General features: G+C 34.4%; 1 protein-coding gene and 1 long non-coding RNA gene across 4 annotated transcripts in view; both read left to right on the forward strand.

Moving 5' to 3' along the window:
* LOC144843748 (gephyrin-like) overlaps nt 1-16952 on the forward strand; it is a 150506-nt gene that overhangs the window by 30500 nt on the left and 103054 nt on the right. The gene's annotated exons all lie outside the window — the stretch shown is intronic.
* On the forward strand, nt 2682-3926 carry LOC144842498 (uncharacterized). The gene is made up of 3 exons (XR_013612126.1): nt 2682-3417; nt 3553-3690; nt 3841-3926. It is a non-coding gene; the product is annotated as an uncharacterized LOC144842498 (long non-coding RNA).

Genomic DNA, 16952 nt, shown 5'->3' on the forward strand with positions numbered 1-16952 from the left:
GTAGCTGGTCCTGGAGACGTATATATTTTGTTTCTTTTTTTTTCGAAATACTATAATCCAATTTTCGGGGACCTAACAACTCTACTTGTTTAAATGTTCTTAGCTCTATCTCAACCTCGGTGGGCTGGTTCTCTGGTAATTTGTTTTCATATATCAATGTATAATTGCAAGCTCTATTTTTAAAAATGTTCTTACAGATCAGCCCATGGGTGTTAGTCTCGCGCATTTACAATTTTTGCACCGCCACCAGACAGCAACCTGCCTACGCCTCTGCGATTATAACGATATACATCTTGGCCCGTGGGAAGTTTTACGTTTATTTTCTATGATAGGCATATTGAACTTCATTTTTAAAATTGAAAGAATGGATTTACACAGTCATTGCATCTGATCTTGTGCAATGTGTTTTATCGCACAGTATTTTATCTATATACCATACAAAATGGAAAAAGTTGGCTACCCTAAATCTGATTAAAACGGCCTCAAATTACGCTATAACGCGTTGCTTGTATAGCCCCTCCGTCGGGGAATTTAGCCCCCGCGTCGGAAAGATCCTGGCGCCACCACTGCACAGCCTAGGCCTAATATATATATATAGAATAGGGCCGGGTAGGCCTAAAGACGGTACCTACCTCCAATCATACCAACAACTCCCTTTTGAATTCTGTAACCCCGGCATTTAGCGGTTACATAATCGCCTACTTTTGGTGGTTGGTCAACAGGCTGAATTACGGAAGAAATTTTAATGATATTCCCCGTAATAGGGGTATCATTAACCCACAGAATCAGTATAATAGACATGAAGATATGATGATTGAAATTTGAAAAGCGAAGGCGGGAATAATCAGAAGATCCAAGAGGAGGGATGGAAAAAAAAAAAGATGCACGATGGGTAAAATAATACGCCCGATGGGTAATAACAAAAATTTGTCATTACGAACACAATATTCATGTAGGTATTTTATTTTGTATTAAGTGTATTTTCTTATTATTAATATAAGCACACTACATAAATTTTCTATAACGTCCCTAATTAAATACTTATATACATTGACACATATTCATAATTTTGACAAAACATTTATTTGTTTCAGGCGCGCACCAACAAAGCGCGTTTTTTGAGTACGCTTGCTTCTATTTTCTGGCGAGCGGTGTTTGGCACCTTTTTTACTGCCGAAATCATACTTTAAAAAGCAAAAACCGATACCAAAGGCGAAGAACAAGCAACTTTCAAAATACAGTAAGCTAAATCTAATAACTGAACCATGTAAAAATAACTAGGCCAATGCTGTCAATTTAAAGGTCATATGAGCGTATTTTATGTGGCGTCACAATGTAATAATAACAATAGAATGTAACAAATTATCTTTGTGTGATGCCGATTTCCGCCCACATAGCTAGTCAGTATGGGAGAGTGAGATAGTTTCTGACCAAAAAAAGTTCATAAATATCAACAGTAGTAAGGTGGGTGTGTAGAAAGCGACGACGTCGAATTGAACGACCCCAACGACCCGGGCTTCCTCGAATTGGACGACCTAGAATTGGACGACTCATAACACGAAACCGACGACCCCTATCCTAGCCTAGCCTAGGCCTAAGTGTGGTATAACATCCCGAAGCCAAACATAGCCAAAGATCTTTAAACCATACCTTATATAATACTCGCAAGCAAGCAATTGATTGAAAAAATACAGAAATATCGCCATTTGATACTGAATGTGTCGACAGTTTCGTGTTATGAGTCGTCCAATTCTAGGTCGTCCAATTCGAGGAAGCCCGGGTCGTTGGGGTCGTTCAATTCGAGGTCGTCGCTTTCTACACGAAATATCATAAACATGGCAAACCAGGTCAAAACGGCCCTTTTTCAGGTGATTTGATTTGATTTGATTTGATTATTTGGGTTAACGATGACCAATCCACTGAGCAAACCTTACCCGCCGCTGAAAAAGGGGCCGTTTGACCTGGTTTACCATGTTTATGATATTTCGTGTGCTAATCGAGTCAAATGCAGTTTTAATGATGCACTCTTGGCGTTCCATATCTGTTCGTTTGTTTGTGTCGACACATTCAGTATCGAATGGCGATATTTCTGTATTTTTTCAATTGCTTGCTTGCGAGTATTATATAAAGTATGGTTTAAAGATCTTTGGCTATGTTCGGCTTCGGGATGTTATACCACACTTAGGCCTAGGCTAGGCTAGGCTATAGGGGTCGTCGGTTTCGTGTTATGGGTCGTCCAATTCAGGTCGTCCAATTCGAGGTCGCCCGGGTCGTTGGGGTCGTCCAATTCGAGGTCGTCGCTTTCTACACACCCGTAGTAAGGTCTACTTTATAAACAATTATAGACTAGAGGTTTGAAGACAAACAAAGCAACAAAACTCAAAAGATTGACTTTAAAATAACAAATTATGTTTATTCAATAATAATAAACCACAGTGAACCATTTAGCCTAGGCTAGCCTAGGCTAAATGGTTCACTGTGGTTTAATATTTTATATAAAGCCCAAAACTGGTTATCCTACCTAATAGTTCTAGAATAGGCCTACTGTTATGTTTCGTTTGTTTTAAAGATAGATGTAACTATTTTTGTCGTTCGTAGTATAAATGGGCCTATAGGCCTATATTCTGCCAAAACCACAATTTTTAATTTACTGTTATTCTTTATAAAGAAAATGATTTCAGAACTGAGTCCGACATCGTGCGCAGATGAGAGTCCACAGCAAACTCCAAACAAGAGGAAGCAGAGGTACTCTAAACATTTTGGGTTTAATCCCCGAAGAGCGAGATATGTTGCTCATCGGATGCGGAATCGGATGAAACAATCCAGTCCAACTCCTTCAATAAGCTCAGTGAATTCAGACAACCAGACCTGGCCTACCATTACTACTACTAGTAATAGTAGTAGTAGTGGTAGTAGTAGTAATATCATTAGTAGTAGTAGTGGTAGTAGTAGTAATATCAGTAGTAGTAGTAGCAGTAGTCAAGACGAGGATATATCTACGTCGAGGTCTTCTTTGATATTTAGTGCTACCGCAAGTGATAGTGAAAGATCAGAGTCTGATATGGGTGGTAGTGATAGTGGAAATTTACATCAACATTTATTTGAAGGATCGAGCCACACCTACCTGAGTTTTTATACAAGCATACTTTTGTTTGTAATTAAACATAATTTAACCAAAATTGCATTTTCCAATTTGATCAAATTATTGATTTCTTTTCTTCCAAATTCATGTAATGTTGCAAATTCAGTATTTAAAATCAAGAAAATCCTAAAACAAGAAACAAAATATCAAATAGCACTATTACTGTGATCATTGTTTGAAAGAAGTGGTGGACTCCAACCAATGCCTATGTGGAGGAAACATGATTGCTTATCACTCCATAAGTTTGGATAAGCAACTAGGAGACATGTTTAAAGGTATGGAATATGTATACTAAACCAGGGAAACTCTTCCCTGCTAAAACATAGTGTTCGATAGTTGAAATGTTTTGAGACTGAACTTAAAACAAACATGTGAACTTATAAGTATGATTTACAAAACTCATATTTCAGACAAAAGATTTTGCGATTCGGTTATGAAACCAAGAGGCCATCACAACACAGATATTTGTAGCGGATCAGAATTCAAATGAATTAGCAACACGGATTTAGGTCAAAATGATGTATTCTTAACATTCACTCTGAATACAGGTGTGGTTTCTATGTTGGTTTGAATAGTTTGTTTATATAGGCCTACAGTTTGTTTTTTTAATGAGGCGGAGGATATACCTCTTGTCATATAAAAATATAATAATCGTCCTTTCTTTTTTTCTATTCCGTTTTATTTATTACCTTAATCAGATGGTGTGTCTATTTTCAAGTCATCGAACAAGAGTCTCTGGCCAGTATACTTGGTGATCAATGAGCTACCAGTACAGCTCAGGTATAAGTACTAACAAAACTATATAATATAAGCTTAGGCGGTTTCCACATTAACCATCTTTTAAATAATGGTCTTGATAATATATATATATATATAAACACAGCAGGCAAAGAACATTAATTCTAAACCGCCCGGTGATATACTGAAATTTAATTAATTAATTTGAAACGATAAAGATGAGGAAATCTGTGAGAATGAGAAAAAGTCGCCCCAACCGAGACTCGAACCGTCTGCTTGATATGCAGTTGCCCTAACCATTAGACCACTGGGGCTTTCATGGCATTGTTCAAACTCGATTGGATAGCGACTCTTTAACATTCTCGGCCAGGTACGGCGGAACAGCACTAGTCCTCAGTTGTACGCACGCGCAACAGAGATCAAATTGATACCCCCTTATCTTTCAGTATTTTTATTCACGAGGCGGGATCTCCAAAGAGATAATTTTATATATATAAACACAGCAGGCAAAGAACATTAATTCTAAACCGCCCAGTGATATACTTAAATTTAATTAATTAATTTGAAACGATAAAGATGAGGAAATCTGTGAGAATGAGAAAATGTCGCCCCACCGAGACTCGAACTCGGACTGTCTGCTTGATATGCAGTTGCCCTAACCATTAGACCACTGGGGCTTTCATGGTATTGTTCAAACTCGATTGGATAGCAACTCTTTAACATTCTTGGCGTGGTACGGCGGAACAGCACTAGTCCTCAGTTGTACGCACTCGCAACAAAGATCAAATTGATACCCCCTCATCTTTCAGTATTTTTATTCACGAGGCGGGATCTCCAAAGAGATACTTTTATATATATAAACACAGCAGGCAAAGAACATTAATTCTAAACCGCCCGGTGATATACTGAAATTTAATTAATTAATTTGAAACGATATATATATATATGACGTTATCGAAATTCCTTCACTTTCACTGATGAAGGGCTAGTGTTGCCCGAAAGCTCTGCTAACTTTTCTGGCTGTTTTACTTTATCGTTTTGATTTAGCTTTTCGCTTTTTTTTTTTATATCTCCATTGAGATCCAGCCACTGATACCCACAGCATTGTCATTTTTTCAGTAATTTGCCTTGGGATTTATATATATATATTATATTCTATTACAGATTTTCAAGGAAGTACATTATTACAACCACAAGCAAACCACACATGCAAATCTATCTTAAGAGTTTAGTTAATAACATACGAGTAACATACGAGCATATGACGACGTTTTGTATTTATATTTTTTGTATTGCACATTACGATATGCCCTATTATTTACTCGAATTTAGCACATTGTTTTAAAATTATATAATTAGGCGTGGATATAATGACCGTATATTGCCCTATTATACTTTAGTTTAATTTAGCACATAAAACATGTTTCAATTGTATAATTATTTAATTAGGCATGGATATAATGACCGTATACGGTCAAAGGCGGCTAAAGGCACGCAGTACTTGCCACCTCGCTGGACCTGCCAGCAAAAGCGTTGGTTGCCAACACAAAACAATTTAATGGCAAATATGGATGTAACTATTGCCTGGCACCAGGACAGACACTACCCACTGCACCACTCCATAGATTCTATCCCTTTGAGGATAGTCAAAAAAGATCACATCTATCAATGATAAATGATGCAAGAGAGGCAGCCATAACCAGTGATTCTGTGAGTTTATTATGTTCGTTTTTTGGTATAATTGGTATAGTGGTAAATGATATAATATTAATTTTCCTTTTTTTATATTTTGATTGCAGGTTAGAGGCATAAAAGGTGCATCAGTTCATGAATAAAACAGTATTAAAAACAACATATAAAACAATGATAAAAATATTTTAAAACATCTAAAACCGTATAAAAACAAAGTTTAAAATATTTTTAAAATATTTAAAAACCATTAAAAAATCTTAAAAGGGATAAAAAGGGTGAGAAAAAGTTATTTCAATCAGGATCGTCCAAGAAAACCAATAACTCAGGTTTATTTCCATTGGAGTCCTTAAGGTAAATAAAGTTTAAAAAAGTTAAAAATAAGTTTACATGCTATGCCGTTTCAATGCGAGATTGTTTTTAACTAATTTTCAAAATACATTTACACTCTCAGTACTTTTTATCGTACTTGGTTATTTGTTCCATTCTTTAATTGCTGAAGCATAAAATGTGCCATCTATAACATTACAAGAGATTGGTGGAACAAAATTAAAATAACTGTGTCGGGTACCATGTGCATGTTGGTTCCCAGCCTTTATAAAATTATTACCAAGATAAGATGCTACATTTTTATACTGCATTTTGTGCACAGTGTTTAATTTTATTTGAGTCACATTATCCTCAACACACAATAGCCCTAAGCTATCTAGTTCTTTTTGTCCTACATGAAATCGAGGACCTTCATTAAGAATAAATCTCACCATTTTGTTTTGCATAATCTGCAGTTTATTTTTTAGTGTTTTTGGTGCTGCAGTGTACCACGATGAACATGCATAGTCAAAGTGGTTTTGAATGAGAGCATAGCAAAGAATTTGCTTGTCTATAGAGAAATTTAAGTCTACCATTTATACATTTTATACTTTGGATTAATATTTGTTCACCTGAGAGATTTTCATCAAGTGTTACACCTAATTATTTGATTGTTGACACTGTCTTTATAAGGATTTTATCACAGTATACTTTAAAATCCCCTACCATTTTCATTTTATGTTTGGTTCCAAATAACATGGCCTCAGTTTTTCCCATATGGAGGGATAACTCTTAGCCATTTATTACAGGCTGACAATTCTGAACTTAGTCTTGAGGCTATTACAGTTACACATGGGTTCTTTCCAGATACTAAAAGAACGCTGTCGCCAGCGTATAAAATCAACTTACAATTTACACTTATTTTCATATCGTTAATATAGCATAGAAATAATAGAGGCCCCAATATACTTCCTTCTGGATCTGGATGAATACTGACGAAGGACCACATGGGTATATGCGCCAGGGGGTGCGTCTCTCGGTGTGCAAACATCATACTTAACTGAATTTTTTTTTTTATTTTTTTTTTTTAAATTTATTAATTTCACAACTTCACTAAACTGACCAAACAATGATAAAAAAACAAACAAATCAACGTCCATACATTAATGTACATAAATCGATTGCTGCATTAAATTGAAGCTTATGACTATTGGCAGTACATGCTATTAGGTGGTGCAATAGTGATTGTGCAATCATCTAAGTTTGTCTGAAGTGCTGATTTAAAGGTTTGTAATGATGATGCTTGTTTAATGCATTCTGGAAGTACATTCCATGCTCTTACATTACGCCTTGAGGCACACCATGAGAAATTCCAAGTGGCTTAGATTCTACCTTATTTGTATATACTAATTGTTGCCTATTCTTAAGATATGATTTGAACCAATCTATTGGTCCAATCCCAATTACCTTTAGTTTTTCGATCAATATACCATGGTCAACTGTGTCAAATGCTTTTTGCAAATCTAATGATACAACGCCAGTGTAATTGCCAATTGACATTTGATTTCTAATATAATCATTAATATGGATTAAAGAAGAGTCGGTAGAAAAATGTTTTCTAAATCCTGACTGAAATTTGAACAATAACATAATGTTATTATCTTTAAGGTACTTTTCGATTTGAACATAAACTGCTCTTTCAAGAACTTTTGACAAAACACTTAAAATGCTGATTGGTCTATAGTTGGTGACGTCACACTTATCTTTCTTTTTGAAAAGTGGGTGGACTCGGGCAATTTTAAAGTCATCAGGAACATTATTGGAGGAAATACTTAAATTAATAATGTGAGTTATTGGACCGTTGAGTACATTTGCACCGTCACGTAAGAACCTGGCAGAAATGTCATCTAATCCTGTACTCTTACAAATATTTAAACTTTGGACTTCCTTGAGTACAAACTCTTCTGATACAGGTGATAAACTCATTCCCTCTTTATCTAATCTCTTGTTCTCATAGTACCTTTTAAATTTGATTGACCCAGTGTCAAAGGTCTTAATAGTATTATTAGGAAGTTTACGTGCCAAGTTAGAAGCAACACTTGTAAAAAATGAATTAAAATAGTTAGCAACAATATTGTTGTCAAAACAGAGTTCATCCTTTATGTTAAGTACAATTGTAGACGAACACTTACTTTCATTTTTATAACCTAATGATTTCAGTTGTTTCCATCATTTTTTTAGGTCTTTCTTATTTTCCTCAATCGTGTTGGTAAAGTATTCGCTCTTGGCACGTTTAACATCTCTACGTATTTGGTTTCGTATTTTTCGAAACCTAGACCAAGTTTGTTCATCACCTTTTCTTTTTTTAACTTTTTGTAACAAAGAATCACGGAGTTTAAAATTTTCTAATATGTCACTGTTCATCCATGGTTCTGTTCGATTTTTTAATCGAACCTCTCTCTTAGGAGCAATTCCATTGATGATATCTAACAACATTGATTTAAACATGAACCATGCATGACAAACATCATCACAATTAAAAATTGTAGACCAATCAGTATTGGAAAGTTTTAAAGTAAAATCATTAACATTATAATTTTTTAAGGATCTTAGTTTAACAACTTTGTGATGATTTACTTTACATCTAGCTACTTTTCTAGTACAGTAAATTAAAGAGTGATCACTTAACCCTATGTCAATAGTACCAAATTGTAATATTTTGTCATCATTATTGCAAATAATGTGATCTATGATTGTACTTGTATTACTGGTTACTCTTGTAGGTAAGTTTATTAGTTGACAACAATTGAATAAATTCATTGTGCTTGACAATTTCTTTAAAAGAACAGAACCTTTGTCTGAATAATTAAAATTCATGTCACCCATAATAATTAACTCACAATCTTGAGGTATTTTATACAGTGTAGTTTCCAATTTATCTAAAAAAGTAGTATCTGTCGGTGGGCGATATACAGCGCCAATGAGGATTGGTTTTGTTTTTGGTAATAGAATTTCAAACCAAATTCCTTCCATTTGTTCAATGTATAAGTCTGGTCTTTCTTTAAACGCAACGTCATTTCGTATATAGGCGCACACACCGCCTCCTGATCGTGTTCTATCAAGGCGTAGAACTGTGTATCCGTTGATGTCAATTTCATTGTTAGTTACTGATTCATCTAACCATGACTCCGAAATTGCAATGACAGCACCATTTATTTCAGATGCTATGTGTCGGAGTTCAGACATTTTTGGAATCAAAGATCTGACGTTAAGGTGAACGAAGTGCAATCCTTTTCTTTTTAAAACGCGAAAATTTATTATCGGTGTCCTCGCTTACCGCAGTTGTAGCACACAATTGGTCTTCGATTTCTATGTTGCCTTCCTTTGTTTTCGGTTGAGGAGTAAGTAGGCCGTTGCCACCGTTGGTCTTGGTGCTGTGATGTCTGTCGGGCGTTTGGGAACACGATGTTTTTGGTAGAAGGCACATTCGTTTAAAGACAAATTTTCTAGGAGACGATTTTCCCCTGCTTCAGATAAATGTAATCCGTCGTTACTAAGAAGTGATTTATCTATACTTTCGTCCCTGTAGCGAAAATTGTTGTCATTGTTCACGAATTCGATATTTTGTTCCATGGCTAAAGCTTGAAATCGTTGGTTTAGTCCTTCTAGTTTTACTTGATCAACATTGTTGTCTTCTCGCGGGGGGATGCTTGACAACGTCACACTTTCAGCCTTTGCCTTAACACTTGTTATCATATCTTTACATGCATTAACGATGTCATCCACATTCTCAGTAGATGAAAGGTCATTTGTTCCACAAACTATTGTAACATCTTTAAATGAGGTGGTATCTGGGTTTACAAAGTACGTTTGGATATCGATGAGGCTCGCTCCACTCATTGGTTGTACAATAAGATCATCACTTTTTGATGTTATATTTTTTATCAATGAGTCGCCAATCAAAATACGTCGGTTTGACTCGGTTTCCTCAATTGATGCATGTGTATTTCCAGAGGTACATTGATTGGTTAAAGTGACTAAAAGATTATTTAATATGTCTGTTTGCTTCATGTATAACTCTTCTAAATGCATTATTCTATCGCTCTGGCTTTGTATGATTGTCATTTGTGCTGCATTTGTATTTTGTAGTGTCTCTACAACTTCAAGTATTTGAGATACATTTGAAGGCAACATTCTACAGGAGTGACATGGCCATACTCTGTTGGCTTCAGATTCTTTTAATTTAATACAATTCTCGTCGTACCAATGTCCACAAGTACAACATCGTATTGTGTTACCTTTGTTAGCGTTTGGATAACATCAATAACAGAAGAGAATTTAACCGAAGCTGAGAATTCTCTGCGGGGGTTTTGCCGCATTTTCCCAGAGATATACGGTATCGTTTATTGATTTAAAGAGTTCTGATTTAATTTAACATAATACATCTCTGTGGGTTATATTACTGTATATAAAATTAAGGTCTGAATAGCAATAATTATCCTATACTTTCATACATTACTATTTGTTATTATTTCACTTGTTTTCCAGGGCAAACAAAGCAAACGATGAATTTGCATTTGCTGACACACCTGACTGATGTGTGCAGGATGTTTGGCCCACTGTACGAATTTTCTTGTTTTGGGTTTGAATCAATGATTGTATCGGATACATGATTTATACAGTATGTTAGTTATACGTACAAATACAATCGTGATGACTCTGATTTGTTTATTACCTCTGCCAAGGAGGTTATGTTTTCACCCCTGTATGTTTGTGTGTGTGTTTGTGTGTGTGTCTGTGAACAGCCTGGAGGCCACAGTTTTTATCTGATTCTCACCAAATTTGGCAACAATGATCTATGCCCCAAAAGCTCGGACGAGTTCGAATTTGAGGGGAAAAGGTCATAGGTCAAGGTCACAACTAACAAAAAACTATTTTACTGCCTAGAGACCACAGTTTTTATCCGATTCTCATCAAACTTAGCCACAATGATCAATGACACATCATATAATTGTGGTTAAATTTTGAAGGGTCAGGGTCAAAGATCAAGGTCCACAAAAAACAAAAAAAAAAGAAATAAAAAAATAATAAAAAAAAAAAAAAACCTCAGTGGGACTTGAACCAGCGATCTCAACTGTGAGAGGCTGGATACATAACCATTACACCACACTGTCATCCACAACTTTGTAGTGTGCAGTTAACATATTTACACTAATAAAAAAAAATGTAAAAAAAAAATATTCAGGGGGCATTTTATGTAGGGGAATTTTACAGTAGGCGGAGGTTTGTACTCTCGGAGTACCCTCTAGTTTAACTTATATTTTATGTTTGACTATATAGATTTCATTTGCTGTTGGTATGGCATAGGGCCTACCATCATTGGTTACAAATATTATCGGGGAAAGTGATCCGGTTACAACAACTTTGCTTAAGCAGTTGTCCGTTAAGTTCCTGAGGTATGTAAAAGTAGAAATTGGTATACGTATGTAATTCAGTTAAAACAGTTAGGTATTTTTTACTTGATTTTTCACAATTTACACTATATTTTACCAAGCTTTACATGCTAACAATGTATATATATATATTTTTTAGAGATGACAGTCGACGAAACGACTAGTCGAATTTTACCTATCACAGAAAACTCTGCTCATTTTGAATTAATTTCAAAAGTGCAATACACTGGGCAATTCAACCGCTATATGAAAGGAAGAAACACATTAATACTTGTGCGAGTACTGAAATAAGCAAGAGGAGAAGAAATTGCAGTATTGTGTTTAGGGAAAGAAGAGAATGAGGATAGCTGTGGTCAAATAATTAACTTTATTTCCACGGATATGTGCCCATATGTGATCATCCAAGAATATCACAATGTATATAAGATTGTAAACCACATTCATTCAGTAAGGCCTGGGCAGAAAATAATGTTACCAGTGTTGTGTATCCGATTTAATTTGTTCATTTACATAAATGATCAAATAATGTATCTGTTCCTAGGAACGATTAAATGTCAGGATATTGACCCCGAAACCTAAAAATACCAGGATGGTGTCTGGCGGGGGATAGTTTACCACAGAATATTTGTGTTTTTTTTTTCAATATCAATTTTCCATATCATATCGACCCCGAAACCTAGACTCAGAAATACCGGGATGGTGTCCGGCGGGGGATAGTTTACCACAGATCAATGCGCACTTTTTATATATTATTCAATCATAATCAGAAATACACCATACACCAAGCCCAGGTCATGATCATGTCAAGATCGTAATAAAGAAAATGCCTAGCGGAATTATTTTTAAAAATTTTATTTTATGCAAGAAAAATGTGTGTTTATCTATTTATCGTCTATCGTTATCGTCCCAGTGTAAATGGGCCTTAACGATTGGTCCGTTTGCTTTTTTTACTCTCTGATTGCAATTGTTCTTAATATTACAATATGTTCTTATATTCGACACCAATATTAAATTAGTAAATAAACTAAAAACTGGGCAAGTCCCAGGACAGCCATAATCATCATTATTGAATTAAATTTGTTTTAATTGCAGTCGGATCATTTTTTTTTACAAATGTATTCTGGATCTGGATGAATACTGACGAAGGACCACATGGGTATATGCGCCAGGGGGTGCGTCTCTCGGTGTGCAAACATCATACTTAACTGAATTTTTTTTATTTATTTATTTTTTTAAATTTATTAATTTCACAACTTCACTAAACTGACCAAACAATGACGAAAAAACAAACAAATCAACGTCCATACATTAATATACATAAATCGATTGCTGCATTAAATTGAAGCCCATGACTTGGCAGTACATGCTATTAGGTGGTGCAATAGTGATTGTGCAATCATCTAAGTTTGTCCAAAGTGCTGATTTAAAGGTTTGTAATGATGATGCTTGTTTAATGCATTCTGGAAGTACATTCCATGCTCTTACAGTACGCGGAAAAAAAGAGTATTTGTATTTGTCTATTGAATATCTCGCATTTGACAAGTTAAAATTATTGGAGTTTCGTAACACTCTTGTATGGATATTACTTGTGTATGATGGTAGTATTATGGCTGTTTTTCCATGCCATGTTTTGTATAGAAGAGATTGTCTGGCAACAAATCTTCTATGTTGAAGAAGTGGCCATTTTAACTGTTTATTAATCTCTGTAATGCTACTATTTCTGTCATAATTTTTTGTCACATATCTGGCTGCTTTGTTTTGAATTGATTGTATTTTATTAATTTGTTTTAGTTGATATGGATCCCATACTGTCTGCGCATATTCTATATATTTGTATCAATTAGTTTTAAATAAATTTAACTTTTTTATAACATTAATTATTGATGATAATGGCTGTTTCGATCCTTATAGTTAGGGAGGTGGCTGTTGATCGGATCTCCTGCATAAAACGAAACATGCATTGTTTATGCAGGAGTGCATATTGCACTCATCAGCTGGTAAACCAATAGTGTAATACCCTCAACATATTAAATTAACTCAACTTGGTTATCTCATTAAAACAACAATTGAACTTGGTTATAAACATATTGTATATTGAACAAAAAACAACTCAACATTTTTAATCAATTATGGTAAAAGTAAATAAAAACGTATGAAAATGTAACAAAACTCAACAGTGTTTGAAATGAATAACTAGCAATGGCGAATAAAATGAATGAACAAACAGTAAATGAAGTCATGGTCTCTTACCTTAAAAAAATGATCATCGACGACGCCGCATCACTTATACATTTTTGTTTAACTGAAGACATAATGATACATGTATCCGCTAATTTTTTACTAAAAGGTGAACACCATCCTTGCTATAAAAATGGGATACTATAAGTTTCTAAGTGTCTAATCCACCCACCGAAATATACGGTACAGAGATTTTCATGAAAGCTGTTATTATTCGTCCATGATTTATGAATTGATTCTTACCAAAAATATTGATAATTTTTATAGAATAATCTATCAAATGCAATTTTACTGTATAATCGTAGCATATATAATACCTGTTTTCTTGTTATAAAGTAAAGGCCAAAATACAAACTAATTTGTATAATTTGCTAAGTTGTAGAGTGAATTTAATGTGTAAATGTTTTGCTATTTAACTTATAGATGCCTTGAATGGATAAATATAGAATAATAGATTCTGCTTTTATGGACTTCATTGTGGAATCAGAGGTTTTTCACTGTTGCTGATTTTCTTGTCATTAGAAGTTCAATTTAATTTATTCCAGATTTTACAATACACAAACAATAACACATTCATCACTAGTAGAGGCTATATATGTTTTGACCTTGAAAAAATTCTAATAAAAGGTCTTTTGGTATTTTCTTGTAGCTTTAGGTGTCAATAATTACCAAAAAATGTTTGCAGCCTTCTAGTTGCTGTGTTAGTGAGATATTGAGGATCAAAGGTCAGTGACCTTTTTGTGGCATTTGATGGCTCATAACTCCTCAACTCCTGGGTTTAAAAAGAGAAATGTGGTTTCTACATCTATGTTTTAGTGGTCAAACAACAAAATAAAGTTTTTGCAAATTTCGGGTTACTTGTGCCATTGGTCAGATAGTCGGGTCAAAGGTCATTGACCTTTATTCATTAATAACTACTGCTAGTGTAGGACCTGAGTAAGATTTGTATGCATTCAATTTAGGAGAGAATATCTCAACTATTATAGGGTAATTTGACCCCAAGGAACAATATGGGATATGTGTCAAATTCGTTATCTGGGGTGAACATGCCCAAAATCGGGGTCAAGGGTTAGAAATGTGTGGTTCTTATATCTCGACAACCACTTGTCATACAGATTTGCTTTTGGTGTCAAATTGTTCAGAATATACATATTTATATTCGGTCTAACACAACTTTTACCCAAAAAAATGACCGGAAATGCTTTTAATGACCTTTGACCAAAAAACACATTTTCGGGTTAAATTATTATTTAAAATGTCAATGGACACACTGTATGGTATCAAATGAAAGCATATACAATATGCTACCCATTGCTACCCAACTTGTATTGAACATTTTTTAATTAGGAATCTAATCTTATGGAAAATGTGCCTAATTTGATTACTTTTATACAAAAAATGAATATTTAGTAGCGTAATTGTTGTGCTTATTTATATAATACTAAATAATTTTAAATAAGTGTCTGGAAGAACTATTTGGTATCAAATAAAAGCCCATACAATATTCTATCCATTGCTATCCAACTTGTAATAAAAAATCTGTAATTATGATGCTACTTTGGTGAAAAATGTGCATATTTTATTGCTTTTTGACAAAAATGGGTATACATTACCAGATAATTTATTTTGGTTTATTTATGATATTAAATAATTCAAATGTTTGAAAAGACATATTTGGTATCAAAGGAAAGCACATACAATATGCTATCCATAGCTACCTAACTTGTATTTAATTATGTGATGTTATTTTTGGAAAAATAATATGCATATATTTTATTAAATTTAGACAAAAATGAGTATAAATTAATGTAAGTTTATTTTGGGTGAAATAATTCTAGCGTTGTAATGAAATATTTGGTATAAAAAAGAAAAGACTTAGTTGTAGTTTATTAAGTTCTTTATTTGGTAGACCAAACAAAATGGCATTGCAGTAGTCTAACCGTGATGTTATTAGTGCATGGACAAGTTTAATAAGCGAGGAGTGGGTTAAGGATTTGCGAATTGATCTTATGTTACGAAGGTGGTATGGTAGGTATCAGATTTACTAATGTTGTTGATATGTCTGGACATAATCATTGCTGAGTCAAATACAACTCCGATATATCTAACCTCCAACGATGATGTGATTGATGTTTCTAGCAATGGCCAATTTCTTGAAGTGTTTTGAATGAAGAAATAAGATTTCTGTTTTACCAGGGTTAAAAAGAGCATGTTTTTAGTTAGCCAATCCTGAACATCAACAACACAAGCTTCGATAACCGACTTCGCCTCATTAAACTCTGCTGAATTAAAGCTGATGTACAGTTGTGTATCATCTGCGTACACATGATATTGGACACAATGTCTCTTAATGATATCACTCATGGGCGAGATTTGACATTACCAATCTGGACCTGCTGCTTCCTAGAAGACAAATATATATAAACTAATTTAGAGCAGATCCACGGATACCAATAAACGAGAGTCTTGCAATAATAATGGAATAGTCCATGGTATCAGAAGCTGCTGACAGGTTGAGGTACACAGAAAAAAGACAATTACCTTTATCCAGAGCTAAAATAATATCATTATGCACCTTGAGAATGGCTGACTCTGTACTGTGGTGCTTTCTATATGCTGATTGAAGAGGGTCGAACAGATTATTGTCGTCAAGAAAATGTATGAGATCTAAAGCAACGCATTTCTCAAGGATCTTAGATAAGAAAGCGACTTTAGAAATAGATCGAAAATTTGCCATGCAAGTATGATCCAGTGAAGGCGTAACTAAAAATAAGTGTAACTAGACCCAACTTCAAATCATCAGGAAAGGTCGTACCAGTTGATAAAGATAAATTAATAATAATTCTAAATACTGAAGTCATTATGCACATTTTCCATAAAGTTATATTCCTAATTAACAATTTTCAATACAAGTTGGGTAGCAATGTGTAGCATATTGTATATGCTTTCATTTTATACCATACAGTGTGTCCATTGACATTTTATGGAATAATTTAACCCGAAAATGTGTTTTTTTGGTCATTTTTTGGTCAAAGGTCAGTAAAAGCATTTCCGGTCATTTTTTGGGGTAAAAGTTGTGTTAGACTGAATATAAATATGTATATTCTGAACAATTTGTCACCAAAAGCAAATCTGTATGACAAGTGGTTGTCGAGATATAAGAACCACACATTTCTAACCTTTGACCCCGATTTTGGGCATGTTCGCCCCAGATAACGAATTTGGCACATATCCCATGTTGTTCCTTGGGGTCAAATTATCCTATAACAGTTGAGATATTCTCTCCTAAATTGAATGCATACAAATCTTACCAAGGTCCTAGACTAGCAGTAGTTATTAATGAATAAAGGTCAATGACCTTTGACCCGGCTATCTGACCAATG

Source organism: Antedon bifida, chromosome 5 (genome assembly GCF_963402885.1).
Source record: "Antedon bifida chromosome 5, ecAntBifi1.1, whole genome shotgun sequence".
Taxonomy (NCBI): domain Eukaryota; kingdom Metazoa; phylum Echinodermata; class Crinoidea; order Comatulida; family Antedonidae; genus Antedon; species Antedon bifida.